General features: G+C 38.3%; 1 protein-coding gene and 1 long non-coding RNA gene across 4 annotated transcripts in view; one reads left to right on the forward strand and one right to left on the reverse strand.

The window, feature by feature from the left end:
* Positions 1–19,360, reverse strand: part of GRM7 (glutamate metabotropic receptor 7) — an 879,080-nt gene that overhangs the window by 224,929 nt on the left and 634,791 nt on the right. The gene's annotated exons all lie outside the window — the stretch shown is intronic.
* On the forward strand, positions 7,000–10,672 carry LOC119467540. Its single transcript, XR_005196077.1, has 3 exons — positions 7,000–7,058; positions 10,307–10,421; positions 10,570–10,672. It is a non-coding gene; the product is annotated as an uncharacterized LOC119467540 (long non-coding RNA).

The following is a 19,360-nucleotide window of genomic DNA, read 5'->3' on the forward strand; positions in this document are numbered from 1 at the left end:
AATTTTGCATGTTCTTCACATGTACCCCAAAACCTAAAATGCAATAAAATAAATAAATGGGAAAAATAAATAAATCAATAAATAAATTGCTCCTGGATAAGAAAAATAATGTTTAATGTTTTTTATATGCCAATACAAAGAAAGAAAAAGAAAAAGAAAAAAAAAACTGAAACTGCACCCCTTCCTTACACCTTATACAAAAATTAACTCAAGATAGATTAAAGACTCAAATGTAAGACCTAACACCACAAAAACCCTAGAAGAAAACCTAGGCAACTGCATTCAGGACATAGGCATGGGCAAAGACTTCATGACTAAAACACCAAAAGCAATGCCAACAAAAGCTGAAATTGACAAATGGGATCTAATTAAACTAAAGAGCTTCTGCACAGCAAAGGAAACTATCATCAAAGCAGAGAGGCAACATACAGAATGAAAGAAAATTTTTGCAATCTATCCATCTGCCAAAGGGCTAATATCTAAAATCTACAAGGAATTTAAATAAATTTACAAGAAATAAAACAAACAGCTCCATCAAAAAGTGGGCAAAGGATATGAACAGACACTTCTCAAAAGAAGACGTTTATGCAGTCAACAAACAAACTTCAAAAGGCCCATCATCAATGATCATTAGAAAAAGGCAAATCAAAACCACAATGAGATACCATCTCATGCCAGTTAGAATGATGATCATTAAAAAATCTGGAGACAACAGATGCTGAAGAGGATGTGGAGAAATAGGAACGCTTTTACACTGTTGGTGGGAGTGTAAATTAGTTCAACCATTGTGGATGACAGTGTGGGATTCCTCAAGTATCTAGAAAAAAATACCATTTGACCCAGCAATCCCATTACTGTGTATATACCCAAAGGATTATAAATCATGCTACTATAAAGACACAAGCACACATATGTTTATTGCAGCACTATTCACAATAGCAAAGACTTGGAACCAACCCAAATGCCCATCAGTGATAGACTGGGTAAAGAAAATGTGGCACATATATGCCATAGTAAATGAGGCAGCCATAAGAAGGATAAGTTCACGCCCTTTGCAGGGACATGGATGAAGCTGGAAACCATCATTCTCAGCAAACTAACATAGAAACAGAAAACCAAACCCTGCATGTTCTCACTCATAAGTGGGAGTTGAACAATGAGAACACAAGGGCACGGGAGAGGAACATCACATACCAGGGTCTGTCAAAGTTTGGGGGGCAGTGGTCTCCTGATTTAAAACAACAACAAAAACAATAATAGCTTGGGTCTTTTGAGAATGGCCATAATTTTTCAGTCATGCCAGAAGTAGCCATTCTTAGGACAGGGCTGGTAGGGTTACCAAGATCAAGGGTTTGATTTGGAAGATGGAAAGTAGAAACAACATTTTAAGGCAGGTTTATCAACCTTAAGCAACATGCAAAAGTGTTCAGATATTCAGGGAATCATACAGGCAGTAGGCTAGGAACCAAGTTATGAGAAACAAGAAGAGCCTGCTAAAAAGCCATGGAGCAAGAACATTTGAGAATAAGTATGCATTAAGAGTCTCTATAATGTGAATGACCTTAATCCAATAATTCTACTCTTGAGACTGTCTCCTAAACAAATACGGAATTTTTGCCCATATAACAAACAGCTCTTGTAGTGTCTCTTTGCTATGCCAATCCCAAAACTTGCATGGATGTACAAATAGACAGCTGGCTTGCTAGGTAGACAGATTCTTTCATTCCAAAGTGCCTCTTAAGAACCATAAGCTATCATAAAGATTCATTCAACAAACATTAACTGGAACCTATAATGTGTTAGACATTAGGCTACATACTGGAGATATATTAATTCATTGCAATAATTATTTGATGACTATTAGGAACTGAGCACTATTCAATATGACACTCATAATAAAGGGCTCTCAAACTTTATCACAAAATATTTTTGAAAGATTCTTGTCAAATTTTCAGTTTCCAGGCTTCAACACCCCACTGACAGAAAGATTGAGACAGCAAATTAACAAAAAAGTTCTTAAGTTTGACATTTGACCAATTGGACCTAATAGATACCTATATAACATGCTACCCAACAATTACAGAATATACATTCTTCTCACCTGTATATGAACATACTCTAATATTGACCATGAGCAATGTCATTAAGCAAGTGTCATTAAATTAAAAAAAGCTAAATCATACCAACCTATGCTCAGATCGGACTGGAATAAAAATGGAAATCAATACAAAGAGGAACTCTCAAAACCACACAAACTACGTGGAAACTAAACAACTTGTCCTAAATGAATTTTGGGTAAACAACAAAATTAAGGCAAAAATTTAAAAAATTATTAGAAAAAAACGAAAATGCTGACACAACATAATAAAACCCCTGATATGTGGCAAAAGCAGTGTTAAGAGGAAAGTTTATAGTGATAAATGCCTACATCAAAAAGAAAGATCTCAAATTGACAATTTAAATTTGCATCTAAAGAAACTACAAGAATAAACTAAACCCAAAGCTAGCAGAAGAAAAGATAACTAAAGTCAGAGCAGAAATAAAACTGAGATCCCAAAAATCATAGGATCAATGAAGGAAAAGTTGGTTCTTTGAAAGTATAAACAAGATCAATAGAACACTCTGGCTAAATTAACAAAGTAAAAAGAATACTCAAATGAGCAAAATCAGAAATAGTGAAACTGACATTACAACCAATTCCACAGAAATACAAAAGATCCTCAGAGACTATTAGGAACACCTTTATAAACAAAAACGAGAAAAACTAGAGAAGATTAATAAATTCCTGAAAATTCACAACCTTCCAATATTTATTCAGGAAGAAACTGAAAACCTGAAGAGACCAATAATGAGTTTTATAATTGAACTAGTAATAAAACATCTACCAACCAAAAAAAAGCACTGGACCAGATGGATTAACAGCTGAATCCTATCAGATGTATAAAGAAGAGCTGGTACCAATCCTACTGAAAGTATACCACAAAATTAAGGAGGAGTGATTTCTCTCTAACTTCTTCTGTGAAACCAGTATTATTCTTATTTACTCTTATACTAAAATCTAGCAAAAATACAACCAAAAATAAAACAATGGTCAGTATCCCTGATGAATACAGATGTAGCAATTCTCAACAAAATACCAGCAAACTGAAACCAGCATCACATTAAAAACCTGGGGTCTGTTAGGGAGGGCTAAGTGAGGGACCACAGGGAGTAGGGAGGTTGGGGAGGGATAACATGGGAAGAAATGCCATATATATGTGACGGAGGGGATAGGGGCAGCAAACCACATTGCTATATATGTACCTATGCAACAATCCTGCACGATCTGCCCATGTACCTCAGAACCTAAAGTACAATTAAAAATATACACACACACACACATACACACACACACACACACATACACACACACACACACACACACACACACATATATATATATGCCAATTCAGCACAATAAAATGGGCTTTATTTCTGGCATGCAAATTTAGTTCAACATACACAAGTCAATAAATGTGATTTACCACATAAACAGAACTAAAAACAAAAACTATACAATCATCTCAATAGACACAGAAAATGCATTTGATGACATTCAACACCCTTTCATGATTAAAACCCTAAAAAACTAGGCATCAAAGGAATACTCCTCAAAATAATGAGTCATTTATGACAAACCCATAATGAATATCATACTAAAACAGCAACAAATGGAAGTATTACCCCTAAGAATGGTAACAAGGCAAGGATGTCTACTCTCTCACTTCCATTCAATGTAGTACTGGAAATCCTAGCCAGAGCAATCAGCAAGACAAAGAAATAAAAGGCATCCAAACTAGAAAAGAGGAAGTCAAATTATTTCTCTTCACTGGTGACATGATTCTATACCTTGGAATTGTAAAGACTCCACAAAAAGACTTCTAGATTCAATAAACAACTCCAGTAAAGTTTTAGGATAAAAATCAATGTAAAAAATCAGCAGCAGTTCTATACACCAATAACATTCAAGCTGAAAGCAAAATCAAGAATATTATCCCATTTACAATAGCCACAAAAGAATAAAATACCTACAAATACTGTGTATATTTGCTTTATATACAGATATAACCAAGGAGGTGAAAGATCTCTAGAAAGAGAACTACAAAACATTGCGGAAAGAAATCATAGAAAACAAAAACAAAAAAGTCCCATTTTTATGGATTGGAACAATGGATATTGTTAAAATGTTCATACTGCTCAAAACAATGTATGGATCCAACGCTATTCCTATCAAATTATGAACATCATTTTTCACAGAATTAGAAAAACCAATTCAAAAATATTTATAGAACTAAAAACAGCTAGAACAGACAAAGCAATCTGAAGTAAAAGGAACAAAGCCAGATGAATCACATTACCTGACTTCAAACTATGCTATGAGGCTACAGTAATCAAAACATGGTACTGGTAAGGAAAAAAAAAAAAANAAAAAAAAAAAAAAGGGACACATAAACCAATAAAACAATATAGAAAACTCAGAAGAAAAGTCACATACCTACAATAAACTAATCTTTAACAATATTGATAAAAATAAACAATAGGGAAAGGACTTCCTGTTCAATAAACGGTGCAGAGAAAACTAGCTAACTATATGCAGAAGCATAAAACTAGACCTCTACCTCTCACCACATACAAAAATTAATGCAAATTTAATCAAAAACGTAAATGTTAAAACTTCCAACTATAAAAATCCTGGAAGAAAACCTAGGAAATACTCTCCTGAATGTCAGCCTAGGCTGACGTTTTTATGACTAAGTCCTCAAAAGCAAACAAAAAGAAAAACTGAAGAACTAATTAAACTAAAGAGCTTTTGAACAGCAAAAGAAACTACCAATGAAGTAATCAGACAACCTACAGAACTGGAGAAAGTATTTGTAGACTATGCATTTAACAATGGACTAATATCCAGAATCTATAAGAAACTTAAGTAAAAAAAATAAACACACAAAAAGTGGGCAAAGAACATGAACAGGCACTTCTTATAAGAAGGCATGCAAGCAGCTAATACATGCAGGAAAAAAAAATGCTTGACATCACCAGTTATCAGAGAGACACTAATCAAAACCACTATGAGATGTCTTCTCACACCAGTCAGAATGGTTGTTATTAAGAGGTCAAAAAATAACCAATGTTGGCAAGTTTGCAAAGAAAAGGGAATACTTATACACTGTTGGAATCATTAGTTTAGACACTGTGGAAAGGAGTTTGGAGAATTCTCAAATAACTAAAGACAGAACTACCATTCAACCCATCAATCCCATTACTTGGAATCTACCCAAAGAAAAATAAAGCATTCTATCAACAAGATACATGTACTCACATGTTTTTCACAGTATTATTCACCATAGCAAAGACCTGAATCAATTCTGGTGCCCATCAATGGTGGATTGGATTTAAAAAATGCATCACATAGATGCCACGGAATACTATGCAGCCATAAAAAAGAACAAAATAATTTCCTTTGCATGAATATGGATGCAGCTGGAGGCTATTTTCCTAAGTGAACTGATATAGAAATAAACAACCAAATATCACATGTTCTCACTTATAAGTGGGAGCTAAACATTGGATACGCATGGACATAAAGGTGAAAACAACAGTTACTGGGAAATCAAAAAGGGAGGATGAGAGGAAGGAAAGGACTGAAAAACTTCCTACTGGGTACTGTGTTCCTTATTTATGTGATGGAATCAATAGAAACCCAAACCTCAGCATCACTCAATATACCCTTATAACCTTGTAACCTGCACAGGTACACCCTAAATAATTCATTCATTCATACATACATATGTACATAAAAATGTAAAAATTACATTCTTAGCCAGGCTCTGTGATGGATGCCTGTAATCCCATCCACTCGAGAACTTGAAGCAGGAGGATCACTTGAGTCTAGGAGTTTGAAACCAGCCTGGGAACATAGGGAGATCACATTCCCCAAAAACAAATCAGTTTTCCATACTCCAATCCCAAAGATCTGGATTCAGTTCACCTGGGCTGAGACCCAATACACTATTTTTAATACCAGAGAATTCTGACACATGTGGCCCATAGACTTTCTTTAAGGATCAGTGAATAGTGATTCGGAGTATTATCTGAATTCACTTAGGGCTCATGCTGAATTCTCAGATCCGGTATCCTCCTAATCTCTATGACCTCTCTAGGAGCATGATAGAAGAGGGGCTTTTTGAGACACACACTGGAGCTTATTACCTTGAAAAAGTATTAACAACAAACCCCATAAATTTATGTTGAAAGACTACCCATAGTTACCCTTAAAGTCTTGAAATTGTATAAAGTCCTCTATTTTTCTCAAAGTCCTATTTCCTGGAAACCTTCTTCTCCCCATCCCTACATTTCTATAACTAAGTCCTTAATCCCCAATATCTCCTGATCCACCTATCTGCTAATGCAACAGTGACCATGCCAGTCACAAAGGCAAAATATGATGACTAGCAGTAAGATGACAATGTGGTAAGCTGGATGAAAAAAAACAGTCTCTTGTTAAGATCTTGAAGATTTTCTCCCCTTTCTTAATGTCTTTTCTTGATGATATTATTGTCAGGAAAGTACATCCCTTGGAGCCTTCCCAGATTTGTTCATTTCCCACAAATTTAGATGATGCCTACTGTAAAGCAGCACATTTATTATTTAAGCGCTATTAGCCCTAGCATTTGATCCACACAATGGAATACAGCAGGAGTGCACCCTTCTACCAGCTCAGAAATGCCTGCTTACCAATCTGTGTTAAAGTCCAGCCCAGCAAAACACTGCACATTGCCAGCAAAACTTACTTCTACATTCTTTTATGTTCTGTTTGCTACAAGCAACCATGAAGCTTGGTTTCAAGGATTAATTAGGGGAGAGGAAATTGAGCAATTTTACTATGGAGAAAAATTTTTCTGTATATCAATTGCACCTACCCCTTTTCTGATCTAACTTTTTGTTGAAAGGCACAATGGGAGACAAATGACGACAGTGTCTTATCATGGAGTCATGGGAGAATATAAGAAGAAAATGCAGTAAGTTGGATAAAAAAGAGAAGAAACGTGAAAATGTTTGTTAGCTCAGCCTGCCATAATAAAATACCATAGACTAAATACCAGAGCTTGAGCAATAGAAATCTCTTTTTTCCAGTTCTGAAGACTGAGAATTCTGAGACCAAGGTGCTGGCCAATTCATACAAGGGTCTTCTTTCTGTCTTGAAGACAGCTGCCTTCTTGCTGTATCCTTACATGGTACAGAGAGAGAGAGAGAGAGAGAGAGAGAGAGAGAGAGAGAGAGAGAGAGAGAGAAAGGGAATGAGGATAAGAGAGAACACTAGCTCTCTCATTTCCTTTTTCTTTTCTTTGGGAGACGGAGTCTTGCTCTGTTGCCCATGCTGGCATGCAATGGCAACATCTCAGCTCACTGCAACCTCTGCCTCCCAGGTTCATGCAGTTCTCCTGCCTCAGTCTCCTGAGAAGCTGTACTCTAAGTGCACACCACCACGCCTGGCTAAATTTTTGTATTTTATTAGAGACGGGGTTTCACTGTGTTGCCCAGGCTGCTCTCGAACTCCTGGGCTCAGGCAGTCCACCTGCCTCAGCCTCCCAAAGTTCTAGAATTATTAGCATGAGCCACTGTGCCCAGTCTTTTCCTTCTAATAAGACTACTAATCACATCATAAGGGCCCCAGCTTTATTACCTCATCAAAAGTAACTCCCAAAGACCTCATCTCAAAAATATCATCACATTAAGGTTTAGGGCTTTGACATATAGATTTCAGAGAGACACAACTCATTACATAGCCATGGGTTTCACAGGCCATTCTGCCACCTACCAGCCTGTGACCTTGACATGTTATCTAATTCTTCCAGACTTCTACAAACCTGGAGAAATGAACTTGAGACAAAGTGAAAGGGTTCTGGAAGTCTTGAGATGTAGAAACAGATATAACTACATCATAAATGTATGGAAAGATATTTTCTGACTGCCAAATATATGTGTGAATGTGGGGAGAATATTCAGGGGGTGGAGGCAATAAACTGACCTCTGGAGATGGGGAGGAGGGCAGGTGTCATAGCCCTACAAGGCAGTAGCAATAGATGCTGTAAATGGAAATGTAAGCATAGATAAGACAGTACATATGGAAGTACAAAGGAACATCTCAAGTTCCTGGGAGAATTGGTGAAACAGAAAAAGAGGAGTAGGAACCTTTGACTGCTGTTCATTGCCTGTTTTTCGTTTGTTTAAACTGAAGTCTTCCTCCCCCCGCCCCAAGTTGATTGCATTTGTACTTAGAGAAAAGATGATATAGCATAACATAGGATTTAAATTACTAGACTGACTTACTAGATTTTAAAAGGCAAGGTCCAGTCATTTTACAATGATTTGGATCAGAAAGAACCAGCCCATTTCAACATTTTCCCTTTCTTTACAGGTTAGAGGAAGATTTCAGAGGCTATGGTCTAACACAAACCTGAATAGTACTATGAACCTCCAAAATGAGCTGGCAGGAAGGGAGTTTGGAGCCCTATATGAGTCACTTTCCAGGGTAAAGCCCAGGGAAGAGTGAGATTCTGAGTTCTACACTCCAACACAGAGAAAGAACAATAGAACAGAACTGTCCACGTGGCATGTGGAGGCAGGTAGAGCTCAAGGGACTTCATCTACCTCCCTTCCATCCATTCAGAACTGGGGAACCATAAATGATTTTGCATGCAGAAAAGTGGTGAGAGATCTTGTCCCCACTGAGTTTCTGTGTGTCTAAAGTGGCTTGGGATGGCTACTCGGTGTTCTTTTCTTATCTAAAGAGCATAGCAGTACCTGAGAGGCAGACCTGAGAATATCCTGCAGTGAGGTTGATGAGACATGAACTCAGTTCTAGGAAAAGGTGTATGTATGTCTACATACATCTCTAGTATTTCATGTGGAGGGATGATGATTGTCTTAGTCCATTAGAGCTGCTATCACACGATATTATTAACTGAGTGATGATTTAATTCTCATAGTTCTGAAGGTTGGGAAGTCTAAAATCAAGTTGCTGGCAGATTCAGTGTCTGGTGCGAATCTGCTTTCTGATTCTTAGATGTTGCCTTCTCACTGTGACCTCACATGGTGAAAGGGGCAAGGGGGCTTCCTTGGGTCTCTTTTCTAAGGCCACTAATCACATTCATGAGGGCTTGCCTTTCATAACCTGATCATCTCCCCAAAGGCCTCACCTGCTAATACAATCACCTTGGGGATTAGGATTTCAATATATGAATTTCAAGAGGACACAAACATTTAGACCATAGCAATGACCAAGAACTGTGGCTTTACATGGCCATGCGCCAAGGCTAGGGGAACATCTAAGGCACTGGGAACCTGGGAAAAGATGGGAAGCCAGGATACTGGACTGCCCAACATCAGGTTCTACCACCCAGCGAAGCAGGAAATATATGTTTATTCATTCAAAAATAATTTTTTGCACACCTGAGTTTTGGAACTGATATTTCTATGCACTGCAGCTGAACAATTATTATCAATTTGACCCATTAGGAACAATAAAATCTGGGTCAGAACCCACCTACAGCTCAGAATTTGAGTTGGGGGTTGGGGAACATATAGTAGGCATCAAAGGAAAATGGGAAGAATCTAGGATATGTTAGGAAGGGAAATCCTCAAGCTTTAAATGTATTGCAGGGTGTGCAGCAAGGATGTGAAAACTAGAGTTGCCTTCACAATGAAGTGGCATACTGCATATAAGCTGACAGGAGCATTTCTGATGCCCTGCTCAGAAGAATAGACGAGTTGGATGATTTTCCTCTGGGAAATGGGATCTATTTTAAATGGGGATCTTAATGCTACAATTACAGCTCAGTTGTCTATGTACCAGCATTATGAGCCTTAAACAAGGGCACAATATGAATCAGGCCCCAGGAAACCTGTCTTCTACACCCTGATCCACCTTACAAAATAAAAGAGAAATAAGTAGTAAAAGGTGAACTTGAGTTAGAGTCAGTCTCAATTCTGAGTTTTAGGTATTTTATCATGACGAACAAGATTAAGAGTCCCATGGTGTTTTTTTGGGGGGGATGGAGGGAGGGTCTAGGGAGTCACTCGAATTTAGAATATAAGCCAGAATACAGGAGAATTAAATGATGCAAGAAAGACCAAAGTTAGTAGGATTAATAAGGGCAGTATAGGACTTTATGTGCCTAAGCTGAATACATACCTGGCTGACCACAAAAGTGACTGTTAACCTATTAAGCTCAACAAGAACTTGTAGGTCTCCTTCTTGTCTTAGGACTCCAGAAACCACAGTTAATGAGATTACTCAGCTCTTCTGGGAAGACAATGTATTCTAATGATGGCCCATTCCACATGTTGTCTTTTTTAGTGACACTCCTCTCTATCCACAGGTGAGATCTATGTAATTCTCCTTAGATCTGGGTGGGGCATTAAAATTATTCCATCCAATAGATTATGATAGAAATGTTGCTATATTGTCTTCCAAGGCTGAATCCTTGGGCTATAGCTTCCACCTGTCTCTCTTGATCGCATTCTTAGGATGTGTGCCTTGAGCAGCCAGCAACCATGCTGTGAAGAGGCACAAACGAGCCTAGACAGATAGATGAGGTGGATAGGCTTACATGGAGTGGAACTGAGGTCCCCAGCCAGCAGCCAGCATCCACCACCAGCCCAGTGAGTAAATGAAGCTTCAAATGATTCTACCACTCAGCCTTTGATCTGCTTCAACTGTTGCAATGCAGAACAGAGATAAACTATCCCACTAAATCCTGACCAAATTACAGATTCATGAACAAAACAAATTTGTCTTGTTTTGAGTTACTAAGCATCAGGACATATTTTTTACACTACTAAAGGTAACTGTGACTCAGCAACAGGCCTCACATGCCTGACATTACTCACACAAAATGATAAATTCATTTTGAGATCGTTAAAAAGTGACTCTAATTTTGCTTCATTGTTAACTTGGAATTATCTATGACCTCTCCAACTCTATGCCTTCTGGCCCAGTAAATCCCAAATAAATGAATATTATTATCTGAATTGAATATTAAAGTTAACTGAGAAGTCCCATGTAACAGCAAAAGTTCTAGACGCAGCCTGTTTCACAGATGAACATACAGATTTCCAGCAGGAAAGAAAATATAATGGCCAAATATATTTTTTTTCTTTTTTGTCAAGTTCTCATTCTGAAGTACAGTGGTGCTATCTCAGCTCACTGCAGCCTCTACATCCTGAGTTCAAGTAATTCTCCTGCCTCACCTTCCCAAGTAGCTGGGATTACAGGCATGTACCATCACCCCTGGCTAGCTAAGTATGCTTTAACAGTGAAAGTAAAAACTGTTAAGTTCTATCAAAAAACAGCTTACTTGAATGAAAAAAGCAGTAAATGCATAGTGAAAAAAACTGGGTTGAAATTTTCACACAGTCATTTTCTAGCTGAGCAAGTCACTTAATTTAGCCAGGCCTCAGTTTCCTCAAAAGCAAAACCCAGTGGTTTTTATCCTCAAAAGCAAAACCCAGTGGGGAATAATACCTCATTGGCACACTTCTTGTGAAGATTTAATTCAATGGATTAACAGACAGAAAAGTGCTCTAGATTGTTACACGAAAGAAAATAATGAATAAAAATTTTTTAAAATGATATTTTCAAAAAGGACCAGCTAAATCTTAAATGTTAAAACAGCCAGCTAAATCTTAACATTAATCAGAGGTCTACTCTTCACTTAGGAAAATTAAGGACTTATTTCATTAACCTGTATTTAGTGGTAGTACATGAAACTTACTTTCAATTTACTGATAACCATCTTACTAATTTCTATTTTGGGCAGCTGTGGTTTTAAATGTGCCTGGCTTCTTAGAGTTTCATCAGCTGATGCTTGGCTGTTATCCAAAACATAAGCTACAGGGAATGAGAGCTGGCAGCATTGGTATTATATTTTTGATGTTTGAAAATCCCAACCAGTTTAGAGGTTTTTTTAATAAAGCATTTTAATATCAATGAATTAACAGCTTAATGTCAGGAACAAGGTAAAACAAGAGAGAGAAACCTTGATATAAAACATTTTTCTAGGAAAAAAGATCCCCGTAACTGAAACCTTTTTACACTCTTGTTTAAAACCTAACATACCTGAATTAAATAAGGTGTCATGGTGGACAGAATGAGAAAGCTTATTCTGTGATGCTTTCTGGTACACTTTACATAAGAATCATCAAATGGCATTCACTTGCAGCTGCCCTCACCCTGGGCTTGATTTCCCAGAACTTCCATTATCATAGGCACAATTCCCTGACCCCTCAGAAATGCTGCAAAGGCCTTCCTGGTTGAAGACACTGAAGCCTCTTGCTGAAGAAGAAATCACACCACAGCTGTGCTCCCCTGGGGCTTGTGCTCTGTTGAGAACTAAAGCCCCACAGTTCTTACAAGGGGGGTCCAGGAACCATGCCTATGAGCTTTCCGAGACTGTTTGAGAAATCAGTTATCCTCACCGTAACGCATAGAAGTAGGAGTGAGATTTTAGCTGACTGCCGCCACTCCAAGCAGTCCTCTTTTATGACAAAGTGAGTGAAACATCACACGTTGGCATTTTAGAGGCTACATCTGGGTTTCACCAGTTAGATGTAAGGGTCCCGAGCCACCGTAAATATGTGCTTCGGGCAGCAGTTCAAATCCCACTTCGGTCACGTGTCACATGGATAAGCTCAGGAAAACTACTTAAGTTAAAATCTGCTGATAAAAGAAGTTCAGAATTTATTGAACCATTATGAAGATGAACTAGGATAATCCCCAGATAGTTTTAATACCTGGCCCATATAAGCCTTAAAAGGCAATCAGCAGCTAGTATAAAAAAAAAAAAAAAAAAAAAAAACCAGCCAGGCATGGTGGCTCACAGCTATAATCCCAGCACTTTGGGAGACCAAGACAGGCGATTGCTTAAGGTCAGGGGTTCGAGACCATGCTGGCCAACATGGTGAAACTTCATCTCTACAAAAAATAGCCAAGTATGGTGGCAGGTGCCTGTAATACCAGCTACTTGAGAGGTGGAGGGAGGAGAATCGCTTCAACCCAGGAGGCAGAGGTTGCAGTAAGCTGAGATCATTCAACTGCACTTTAGCTTGGATGACAGAGCGAGACTCTGCCTCAAATAATAATACTAATAATAACTACTGTTATTATTACAATATCATACATTTGTTTATTCATACAAACATTTTCTGTACAACAAATGTTTATTAAATGCTAATTATGTGCAAAGTGAGGACAAAGTAACTTCTAAGAAATTAATACAAAATAAATGACCAAAAATTTCTCTGCAGCTACCTCAATTTTACCAGGAGAAAAAGATACGGGACATTTGGGGTCTCAGTATGATTTCTGTAGCTTTGACTTTTCTACTTTCTCCTGTTATCTTGTGAACACGATGTCAAGCGAGATACAGTGTGTGAAAGAGAGCATCATGCCACAGCCTTGCTTGTGAAAAGAGTATTTGAAATATCAACCGTGCTGAAGGGAGGCTGAGAGCAGAGAGATTGACTGTCCAGTGGGTTGGTGGGGTCAACAGGAAGGTGCATCTCAGGAACCTAGAATTATGGTTCATCTATAAACCACCACCAGTTAGATTCCTATAATAATTCACAAAGCCATCTCAATGCAAAGAGCAAAGCTCTAAGTCTAACAGGACCTGAATAAAGTTAAGTGAAAAAGTACTGAAATGCTTGGTCATCAATGGAAGCAAAGAGTCAGGTTGCAGATGCAAATGTTGGCACTCCCCTTCACAGAACTAGCCAGTGTGCCTCTCTGGTCCACATCCCTATTGTAGAAGGAGACAGCAGGCTCTGATAGCTTGATGCCATTCAGCACATCAGTGCTCCAGCTCATGGCTCTAGTTGTCACTGAATCCTCAACAACAATCTTCTTTTTTGATATTGGCTTCGTAAAACATTGACGATATGATTTCTTAGTTTGATTTTACAACTTAATGCCCTAAAATTACAGGCCAAAAACCAGGACAGTGTTCCGTAACGGGGTGATTTTTGCCCTTGAGGGAACATGGTCAATGTCTGGTGACATTTTTGATTGTCACAACCGGGCGGTGCTACTGGCATTTAATGGACAGAGGCCAGGGATGATGCTAAAACTAAACCTGCTACAATGCTTCGGGCACCTTTCTCCCTTCCTCCCTCAAACACAAAAATTATCAGGCTCAAAATGTCAATAGTCCTGGAGTTGAGAGAGTGAGTTAAGAGAAAGTATTTGTTGTCTTTTTTTTTTACTTCTACATTTGATACTGCACTCATGTTTTAAGAAAACTGGCATCTCTTGAGCATTTCACATGAGTAACAGGGCTCTCAAGTGTATTCCTAATTCTCACAACACTCTTTGAGGTCTTTATCAATATCTCCATCTTACACACGGAAAAACTGAGGGTCACAAAGGTTGAACGACTTGCCTAAGGTCACAGAGAACCAAAAATCAAATCCAGATCTGTTTGAAGCACGAGGCATTTTCTGTGACTCCACAGTCATAACTTGAATTCAGAAAAAACATTCCAGCTAACTGAAATTAGGTGGAATTTTAAAACCTGGGAGTTAGCTGGGAATTTAAAAATCTGAGAAAAGTTTCACTGAAGTGGACTCTGGAGAATAGCATCATCTCCTTGCGCTTTGTGGAAAGTATTCCACTGAGCTCTACAGTGGGTAAAGGGTCATGCTGCTGCCTTCAATCATGATAAACACTTAGATCAAGATCAGGCTCACAGTGGATTTATATTGTACCATGCAATGATTTATGTTAATTATTCAATTCTGCGAATGAAATAGCCCATAGTTTTTACAAGGGAGGTCCAAGGAGCCATGCCCATGAGCTTTAAGAAACTGAGAAATCAATTATCTTACTCTGGTGGATAGAGACAAGAGAGGCATCGCAGATGACTGCACCCACCCCAAGCAAGTCCTCTTTGATGACAAAATGAGTGAAACATCCCACATGGGCATTTTAGAGCCTACATCTGGGTCTCACCAATTAATACATCCAGAGATGACCAGTTTCCTTTGACCAAACTTCTTAAAATGTAGCTTGTATCGGAATCATCTGAGAAGCTTACTAAAGATACAGATATTTTGATATTCTATCCCAGAGATTCTTATTCGACAGGAATTTGCAATATTCATAAGCATTTCATGTACTTTTGTTGCAATGGGTCTTAAAACAATCTATGCTGAAAGTTACCTAGAGTAAGTATCTATTTCCAACTTTTTGTTCCTCTCTAGGATTTCTCAATAGAACTACATATTTTTTATATGATGTGTTTTAATTATTTCTTAAAATAGACAAAAAGGATATAAAAATTTTATTAGCAGCCAATGTCTGAGATCAAAACACACCAGAGTCTTTTCTGGAAGGTCCATTCTCATTAACTCAATACTCACTGCACACCTATAAATCGGTGGCCCCCAGTTTACAGCTGAGGAAATAGATTAAGTCACTAAAGGCACACACAATTCCTAGTGGAGTGATTTAGCTCTACTAAAGTGAAATATTCCCTTTAAGCAATTTTATACTGGCTGAAAGATCAGGCAAATATGCAAATAGCTATAGATAGGAAAGATGAAGTGCTATAAAAGAAATACTTTCTTTGCTCTGGAAGTTCAGAGAAGCAAAAGAGAAGACACTATGAAGTGATCAGGTACGGGTGGTTTTGGGTTATGGTTGCTGATGTTCTTCTCTAATTTTTAAAAATTGTTAATTATTCATGGTATATCAGAGTTATATCTGTTTACAGAGAATATTACGTTTTGTTTTGTGCATACAATGTTTAATGATCAAATCAGGGTCATTAGGATACCATCACCTCAAGCATTTATTGTTTATTTGCAATAAGTATATAATAATTCCACTCTTTTAGTTTGAAATATACAATGAATTATTAACTGTAGTCATCCTATTGTGCTACCAAACACTAGATCTTATTCCTTCTATGTAACTGTGTTTTTGTACCCAATAGCCATCCCCTCTTCTTCACTGATTATTTTAATCCATGCAGTAACAACTATTTTGAGGGTCCATTCCTCCTATGAAAACACCCGGAGAAAAGAGAGAAGGTGGAAACTGACCACACTACTAACTGCATAGTCCTAGAGGGAAATATTTTTCAGCCTTTATAGGGAATCTGTTTTCTCTGCAAAAACTTTCTTAGGCTGAATTCGCCAATGCCTTTTCTGCAATACACCTAGGAATTGAATGCAATTCCCTAGTCTCTGGACTCATTTATTTTCTCCAGGCACTGCCTGGCAGCCATCTGTAACTGTAAATAATAGTTCCATTTGGGACAATTAAAATTGATTTTCTATTATGCTAAACTCACTTAATTGGTATTCCTTCCTTCTCCACATTGATGAGTTTTTTAAACATGGCATCGGGTGTCTGGACAGGGGAAAGACACCATCAGAGTCCAGATTGGTCGCCTCACGTATCTCTCCTCCTTGCCCCTTCTCCACTCTCCCAAGAACATCTTTCTTCTTCTCAAGGCACCTCCTGCTAGGTCCTCTCCCAAGTGTGCTCCAGGTTGTATAAAAACATTTTCCCCTCCATCAACGAAGGGCTTTTCAAGATAAATAACTTTATTTCATAGCTTGACATGAAGAAAGAACCCACAAGCACTTTTGCATCAATCTCTCAAATTCCCAAAAGTCTCTCTTCTGCTAAAAAAAAAAAAAAAAAAAAAAAAAGACAAACAAGATCCCTACATATCCATTTTCTTCCAAAAAGATTTTTGAATTATTTGTCTTTATCTGATACTCAAAAATAAAGAAAAAATATTTTACTATCGCATACACACACACACAGGCGCTCCTTCTCTTTGCTGTGTATGGGCTCTGCAGAAATGACATTTCATGCAGATAAACTTTGACTCTCACACTAGAAGGTAATTTACCAACCTCTTATCTATTACACTTCACTTATAAAATAAAAACTGAATTTTATCTTTTTTTCAAGCTTAAAAATTCTATCTCCTCATTCTGCTTAGCATGAGCCTCCAAAGAAGCAAAAGTAAAAAGGAAAATAAGCTTGCCACTGAAACTGCTACTCATAGACTTTCTCATGGTCACTGAACAGTCATTTTGTTTTCTTTTCCTTTCCTTTCCTTTCGTTTTGTTTTTATTTCCAGAGCGGGGTCTCTGTCACTCAGGCTGGAGTACAGTGGTGCAATCATATCTCACCGTAGTGTCCAGTTCCCTCCTTGGTTCAAGTGATCCTCCCACCTCAGACTTTCAAGTAGCTGGGACTATAAGAGTGTGCCACCATATCTGACTAATTTTTTATTGATTAAATTTTTTTAATGGAGACAGTAACTCACTATGTGGCTCAGGCTGCTTTCAAACTCCTGGCCTGAAAAGATCCTTCTACCTCAGCCTCCAAAAATGCTGAGGTTACAGGCATGAGCCACTGACTCTAGCACTGAATGGTCATTTTAAATTTTAGGCAGTAGCTCCTGAGGATAAATACTGGACATACACTGCTGATGTGACACCAAGACATCCTGTTCTTCATCTTCTTACACCTATTTAGACAAGCGCTAATGCCTTAATAGGCTGACTGAGAAATCTCCAGGATAGCTGTATTAACAGGTAGTTTACCACAGTTTTGAAACTAGATTGAGAAAGTCAAAATAAATTTTTGAAAAGGGGCTCCGAGGTGTTCAATCACTTTGGCATGAGATGGTGCACGTCTGGATACGATTATCTTCAGCAAAATGAAGCTGAAGAGATAAGAGGTAACACTCTGATGAATGCAAACACGGTCTGTAATGAGGGGTCCACTCAGTCTTAATGAGAAGCAGTCACTATGTCTGTGGTGCATTCACCACTGTGCAGCAGCCTATGTGACCAGGTAGCAAATGACTTCTGTTTACGTTTGAAGGGAAAAGGGAACAGGCTCAGGTGTGATTTTATCTTGGCATCACTGTTCAAGTACTGTAACGATTATGTGTTCCTTTTTCTAAGTTTCTATATAATGGGGACATTAATCCTTTCCCACAACCCCTATAATCAAGAGGCGGACATGAACCTAAGTCAAGTTCCTTAGGCTCACGTTTTCTGGAATTTGGAAGCTTAGTTGAATGCAATTAGGAGGTGGGTAATCAGATTCACTCTGCTGGTGACACCCCAAGTAATTGACTCTTCCTTTCTGCTTCCTAGATTCCAAGGCTTATCTCGGTTTCTTAATTCTCTAAAATATTCTAACCACGCTAAGGTCTTGTTGCCCAGTTGGATTCCATGTGCTAACTTAGGGATTGGCAAAGTTCTGAAAAGGACCTGGGAGTAAATATTTTAGACTTTTCCAGATGTGCATTCTCAGTCACAGCTATTCCACTCTGCCACTGCAGCACAAACACAGCCACAGAAAATATGTAAACAAATGGGCATGGCTGTGTTCCAATAAAACCTTATTTATGGACACTGGAATTTGAATTTCATGTAATCTTCATGTCATGACATATTATTCTTGTTTTGATTTGTTCAACTATTTGTAATTTTAAAAGCTATTCTTAGCATGTGGACTACACAAAGATAGACAGCAGGACAGATTTGATCTGACCTCAGAGCTATATTCTTGAGCTGACCCATCTCCTTCCAATAACTTCCTTTATTTTACCTAATCTTACCCAAGGCAATTTTTATTGGCTGCCACTGAAGAAAACTGACTATAATGTGTCTCGAATTTGTTTGTATCTAAACAAGATTGGCTACAAGGTTCCCCAACACTATTCATTTCTTATTTGTTCATTCATGCGTTCAATCTGTGTTGAGCACCTTTTATGCTCAGGGGACTGTAATGGGCACTGAGAATACAGCTATAATTTAGGCTAATACAGTCCTGCCTTCCTGAGGGAGCTTTCTCTGTAACAGGCACAGACAATCCTGATGACAGACAAAGGAGGGCATTTAAAGAATCATTTGTGGCTGTGTGGGATGTTCTCAGGGGAGCCTGAATTTTCAAGACATGCTCTATAAAAAAAGAAAAAAAATGACAAAGTCCAAGATGGTAATAATAGGGTGACCATGGCCAGGTGTGGTGGCTTATGCCTGTAATCCCAGCACTTTGGGAGGCTGAGGATCACGAGGTCAAGGGTTAGAGACCATACTGGCCAACATGGTGAAACTCTGTCTCTACAAAAAATACAAAAATTATCTGGGCATGCCCATAATCCCAGCTACTTGGAAGGCTGAGGTAGGAGAATCACTTGAACCTGGGAGGCAGAGGTTGCAGTGAGCCCAGATTGCACCACTGTGCTGCAGCCTAGCAACAGAGTGAGTGAGACTGTCTAAA

This window comes from Cebus imitator, unplaced genomic scaffold (genome assembly GCF_001604975.1).
Source record: "Cebus imitator isolate Cc_AM_T3 unplaced genomic scaffold, Cebus_imitator-1.0 Scaffold302, whole genome shotgun sequence".
Taxonomy (NCBI): Eukaryota; Metazoa; Chordata; class Mammalia; order Primates; family Cebidae; genus Cebus; species Cebus imitator.